We start from the raw sequence: 6,660 nt of genomic DNA, 5'->3' as shown, positions 1-6,660 counted from the left end.
ATTAAAATCCTACATCTTTTTCATGAGAACTTACAAATCTTTTGGTCACATGACAGTAGGTCCTGACAATATGAAGAGGAAAATCGCCTCTCAGAAAGATGCTCTGATCCTGGCTTACCCACATCTTTCCTTCTGTGTTTGTGATGAAAATCTACTCATCCTTCAAAGCTTACCTTAAATGTCATTTTTTCATGGAATATTTTTCTGATTCTCTAAACAAATACTATCTCTCAATCTTTTGACTTTTTTTGTTACTTATTCTGTTGCAATTATTTTTATTATTTTTCTCATGCCGCTACTAACCTGTGTAATCCTTGGGGTCAGTAACAAACAGTTTCACAAATAGGAGATGCTCAGTAAATACTTGTTGAATTCAATTTAAGTCAATTAGTTTGATGACACTCCAAGTACAACACAAGCCCTTTTATCCAGTGCAATTGCTACCAGTATTATTTGTTAATCAAAGAAAGTAGGAGCAGACCCCAGAGAGCTCTGAGCAGCCCCACCACCACCTGCCTAGTTATTGTCACACCCAGGAGGAGCCAAAGCTCCACAGCTGCCTGGGTCACCATCACTGCAACCATGAGCAATGGACTGAGACCCAGCCTGGCATCTATGGCAGGGAGTGACAGCCCAGGTGGCCTCACATCCGTGGTGTCTGACAGCAGGACAAGAAAGATCACTGCAATGAAGTTTTTGGAAACAGTAAAATGGTTCAAGGTAAGAGATGGATATGGTTTCATTAACATGACACTAATGAAGACGTACTTGTACACCAGACTGCCATACAGAAGAATAACCCCAGGGAGTACCTTGGCAGTGTAGGAGATGGAGAGACTGTGGAGTTTGACGTTGTTGAAGAAGAACAGGATGCAGAGGCAGCAAACGTTACAAGCCCTGGTGGAGTTCCAGTGCAAGGCAGTAAATATGCAGCAGATCAGAACCATTATAGACACTATCCATGTCCCAGGGGTCCTTCACACGATTACCAGTGGAATGACCAGAATAGTGAGGGAGGGGAAAGAATGGGGGTCGGAGAGCACTCCCCAGGGCCAGGCCCAACAGCACCCCCCTACCGCAGGCCACAGCACCCACCTTATTACACGCAGAGACCCTGTGGGCACCGCCACAGTATTCCAGTCCTCCTGCACAGGAAGAAGGGATGGAAGGTGCTGACAAACAGGGTGCAGGAGAGCAAGGGAGGCCCGTGAAGCAGAATGTGTATCAGGGTTTAGACCACAATTACCCAGGGTCCCTCCGTGCTGAAAGACATCCTAGAGAGGATGGCAATGAAGAAGACAAGGAGAATCAAGGAGAGGAGACGCAAGGTCAGCAGCCACCTCAATGTTAGTCCCACCTCATCTTCAACTACTGATGCAGATGCCCAGAAAAACCTAAACCACCAGATGGCAAAGACCAAAGCAGCCGATCCACCAGCTGAGAGTTCATTCCTCTGGAGGTTGAGCAGGGTGAGGCTGAGTGAATGCCGGCTCACCCTCTCTACCATCATCTGGTATAGTCATCCAACAAGAAGAAACGAACATGAAATTCCAGCAATAAGAAATGAACAAAAGATTGGAGCTCAACACCTTAAGTGCTTGCTTTTTGCCTGTTAAGCAGATAACTAGAACTATCTGCATTAGCAACACAGCATAGGGTTTGTATCATTTTTACCTAAAGACATCTCTTTTTAGTAACGACAAACATGTTTTTTTTAAAGAAAAAACCTGTTTTTTATCAATACACTTTTAAAAGTTTTTACATTGTTTCATATCTGGTTCAGCTGAGATTTTTAAGAACATTTTTAATTTGTAGTAAAAGTTTAAAATTTGATTTTTAAAAAAATCAACAAATTGCAGGCACTTGTTAATTAAAGTCTTAAATATTTTTTTAAAAAGTAGATTAACATGGGCAACCATTTTTTAAAAAGCTATATGTAAACCATAAACCATTTTACTTAAAATCCACATTCATTTGCCAAGTTTTTTGGTGTAGAGCCAACGACGACTCTTTGAGTAGGTTTTCACTGATTCAAGTCCCTGGTTTTCTTCCTTGCAATAATCATACGTGTAATGAAAAGATTAAAACTTCTAATTTCAGTATTTTCCATATGGAGGGAGAACTTAGACACCTACAGCACAATCTGAGTTCAGTAACCATCTATTAAAGATTTTCCCCAGTCTATAACACTTGTCCCTATTAATTGACCTGCAATTCTTTAGAGTTGCACTGTCCAGTACAGTGCCACTTGCCGGGTGGGGTCATTAGCACCTGAAGTGTGACTTGTCAGAAGTAAGATGTGCCAGAGGTACGAAATACGCATTGGATTTCCAAGACTTAGTACAAAAAAAAGAGCACAGAATATCTCATCAATAATTTTATGGTTGTAGGTTGAAAAGATCAATGTTTGGCTATATTGGGTAAAACAAAATATATTAAAATTAATTTCACCTGTTTCTTTTACTTTTTAAACGTGACTATTGAAAAGTGTAAAATTACATAGGCAGTTTGCATCGTATTTCTATTGGACAGCACTGCTTTACAGACTTGTGTTTACTAATTCTTTGTAAAACACTCAACGTCACTTTCATAGAGAGCACTGCTCTTTCCTTTTTAGTCATTTTTCTTACATATGCTTAATAATAAATTAAATTACATAATTATTGTAAGAAGAACTACTATCATAGTCAGGTTTGAGAGCAAACACAGCTGAATTTTTGCATGCTCACTTTTCAGCTTGTGGGAGCAGAAATCCACAAACAATTTCATGTCACCTCCTTCTGCTTTTAGGTGCCATGGCCTCAGTCAGTGTGTTGAAGAAGTAGAAGGTGAGTGTGATTTATTTGATGAAGCAGCGAAGAGTGGTAAAGAAGCTTCTACTGAACTCTGATCCTGGACAAGAGATGCTCCCTTTTTGACATGCCATTTTAAAATGACAATGTCACAACTCTATTTTCCATTAACTTCCCTGACACCCTCAGAATCGTAGACTTGGGAAATGAAATTCAGGGGTATCCTGATTAAGTTGCGAACAGATTCATTTCACTATGGGAAAATGAAAAGTCCAACCATGTGAACAACGGTTGTCTCAATGGAAATGGCCACATATAACTAAGGTATTTGGAGTGAGAGTTTGTCCATATCCTAAGAGCAAATTAGTAGGCTTGCTAGCAAGCTGAGAGGCTGTTTGGGTTTTGGTTTGCTCTCAAGTTGCCAGGGGAAGGAGGGAGGTACTAGTTCTGTTAGAGAGGAATTTGCTCTTGGTCAGGATGTGGCCTGCAGTGTAAAGTCATCCCTCATCCCTCTTACTCCATCTAGAAGCAGTAAATAGTTTGCCAGTTACATTACGTCTGTAAGGCTTGGGAGAGAGGATTGTGAAACCTGCCTTCATGTTCCAGCTGTGACTAGGGCAAGCACCATGAATTGTCTTCTCTGTGCTAAGGGTGGGGATGGATTGGGTGGGGGAGATGGAGCATATGGCGGGTTCAGATACACTGATCCTTCCATATGTCACTTCCCTGTGCCTGACAGCACCTCAGTGTGGTTGAGGGTCTGTGCATAAAGTTTGCGGATAAGGCAATGCAGTTCTAATGTCTCAAGAGCCTGGCATATGAAAACAAATCTGAGCTCACCAGCCATTGTAGTAGTAGAGGCAAGACAGTTGTTATTTCTTCAAAGACCTTCTTTTTAATAGGACTTTCTCCATGAGCATCCGATGGGAATGGGTGATTTAAACATAGATGAAGTGGGTATCATTTAGCTCCAACCCTGATCTAAGCAGATGGCAAGGATGGACCACCCAACTCATTCATGCCACTAAATTGAACAGCGTTAGTAACATGCACCAAAATCTCATTTCAGGGAAAGAACATTTGGTAGATGGTTTTTGTTGGGTGCTGTTGGTTTGCTTGCCAATGATAACAAAGGAAATAATAATCAGAAGAGAAAGTAGCTATCTTTTGTCCTACTCTGTTTTGTAGTGAATAAATGAGCCAAGCATATTAAATTTCTATGGGATTGTTTATTTTATAGTTGTTCTGCTCCATAAGTTCCCTCCAGGAAGAAGTGTGAGACACCAAGCTGTAGACTGGCAGAGGCTGTGCTGAGGAAGAGGATCCGGGTCATTAGGGCCTTACAAAGATCAGAAATGAAGCAATCTGCTTCCAGCTCACCTCAGCCTCCTCAGGATTTAATTGTCTTCTCTGGAGTTTCAGAATCTGAGGGTATGTGCACTGTGGCAAAATCTTCGTTTTATGGGTCTCCCTTGAAAGCTGGTCCTGGTTTTTCTGTGTTGTGTGGTTGAAAACACGTAGACATGAGGGAAGCTTCAATGAATTTAGCTCATGGGAAACCATAGTGTATGAATTGAATTGCTTCTTGGCTATAAGAAGAAGAGGTAGAATGACAAAGGAAAATGAAATCTTCTAGAAGATTTAGTAAAACATTAGGAAAGAAGTGATATTCAATATTGCAGCAAACTGCTTTCCTCAATTTTCAGTGTGTAAGAAATATCTTGGGATTTGCTTCTTCATCCCAAGCCTGAGAAAGGGGAGGCAAATATGTCTATGTTGCTATTCATATATAGGCTCTTATCCGTGTAGAGCTTAAATAAATAATTCTCAAACTGTGGCCAAATGACATACTAAGACTCCTGGGTAGAGGCACCTTACAAATCATCAAAGAATTAGTGTACGTGAAAGTACGTTGCAGACATTTGCAAACTCTAGCCTGTGATATTTGCGGCTATAGTCGTGATTTTTCAGTGGCTATAGAATTTGGGGTGGTATTTCTAGTCCCTTTCTGTCCATTTTACTCTTCAGGGTGATCACATCAGACTACACCTAATGGGGGAAAGGGTAGGGGAGAGGGGCATGTAGCATTCTAAGAGATTGTCCCAAAAGGAGCACTGATGATATGCTTTCTCTCTCACTTAAATAGCATGTTTCCTGTCCTCAACTTAGAGCACTGGCTAGTCTAGTCAAGAGTGCAACAGATTTGGGAAAAGAAGAGCTCAGAGAGATTTCCCAGCATGATTGTTGATAATAATAGTAGTACTAACTTTATTATTATTATTGCAATCATTTATTGGTCTCCAGGACTGGCTACATGCTTTACATACAAAATTTTACTTAATTTAATCCTCACAACAGTCCAAAGAGGGAAATATGTTACCCCCATTATTCAGATGAGTACATCATGGTTTAGATAGTAAAGTAGGCTGCCCAAAGTCATAGAGTTTGGAGATGATGGAATTGGGATTTTAATCTGCTCTTACATTAAAGCTACTGGAAACAGGTTTTCTTCTTTTTTTTGTTTTTTAAAGATTTTATTTTTTCATTTTTCTCCCCAAAACCCCCCGGTACATAGTTGTATATTCTCAGTGTGGGTCCTTCCAGTTGTGGCTTGTGGGATGCTGCCTCAGTGTGGCTGGATGAGCGGTGCCATGTCCGCGCCCAGGATCTGAACCGATGAAACACTGGGCTGCCTGCAGTGGAGCGCGCTAACTTAACCACTCGGCCATGGGGCCGGCCCCCAGTTTTTCTTTTTTAAACCGATTATTTCAAATGAGAGTCAAAATAAAACCAGAAAAATACAAAGGCCTGATTTCTTCTTGGCCTTGTAATGCTGAGCGAGAATTGCTGAGTCTTTAGTGTGGAAGGAGCATTTCAGGCGCAATATAGGAGAAAATCCTCATGCCAGGAGTTGTCTCATGTTTTCCTTAAACTGTAATGGCCCAGAGCTCCAGTGCTGGAGTCAGATTTACTAATCACCCCTTATGTGCCAGGTACTGCAGTCCCTTTCATTGATGGAAAGTGCTGGCTTTCAGCTGACAAAGCACACTTGCTTACATAAATCCCCACACTGAATTCTGGATCCAACTCAGCATGTCCAGGAGAGCAGGAAACTAAGTCTCAAATGAGATCTGCTGCTGCCTGTCTGAGGGCTAACCTTACTCCTTCATGAAGGATGCACGCAGAGTTCATTCATACCACACAACTCCTCCTATCCCCTTTTCATCTATTATAATCTTGCCTTTTTTTTCTTTCTGGAACTTTCTGATACCTCTTTTGAATTGGGTTCCTCAGCATAAATAGGGTCGGTTTGAACTGCCTTTGTCTGTATGTTGCTAATAAACACATACCATTTTCTTTTCTAATTGAAATGACTGGACTGTGCTTTTTTATTTCTTTTTGAATCTTTCTACAGGATCTAACAGTGCTTAAAACTATTGAATTAATTGCCTCCTTAATTATAATCTTCATCCAGTTTTCTTTCTCTTTCAGATTTAGTCTCTAAAAGATCAAGAAATTAGTTAGCATCCCAAAGGACCCTGAATGGTCCACATGGCTTTCTTTGTGTTTGTCCTATCTTCATGCTTCCTTGAAGACATACATGTCCCTCAATTGGCGTAGCACTTTTCTGCCTTCGTCATAGGTATTGCTTTAAAATCTTTTGAAATTAAATCTCTTCTTTTTGTTTTTCATTACGAAAAATTTCAAATATATATGGAAGTAGAGAGATTACTATAATGAAGCCAATGTACCCAAATTAAAAAATGATCATTACATGGATGATCTTCCTTCATCTATACTCCAAACCATCCCTCACCAACAGGATTATTTGAAGTAAATCCCAAATGTTATAGCATTGCATCTGTAA

General features: G+C 40.5%; 1 pseudogene; it reads left to right on the top strand.

Annotated features, from left to right (window-relative positions):
• Positions 1-582: 582 nt before the first annotated feature.
• Positions 583-1,483, top strand: LOC100055068 (Y-box-binding protein 1 pseudogene; annotated as a pseudogene).
• Positions 1,484-6,660: the final 5,177 nt, after the last annotated feature.

The sequence above is a fragment of the Equus caballus genome, chromosome 30 (genome assembly GCF_041296265.1).
Source record: "Equus caballus isolate H_3958 breed thoroughbred chromosome 30, TB-T2T, whole genome shotgun sequence".
In the NCBI taxonomy this organism is placed as follows: Eukaryota; Metazoa; Chordata; class Mammalia; order Perissodactyla; family Equidae; genus Equus; species Equus caballus.
Note: the sequence above shows the minus strand (reverse complement) of the source record. Positions and strands in the feature narration are given on the sequence as shown.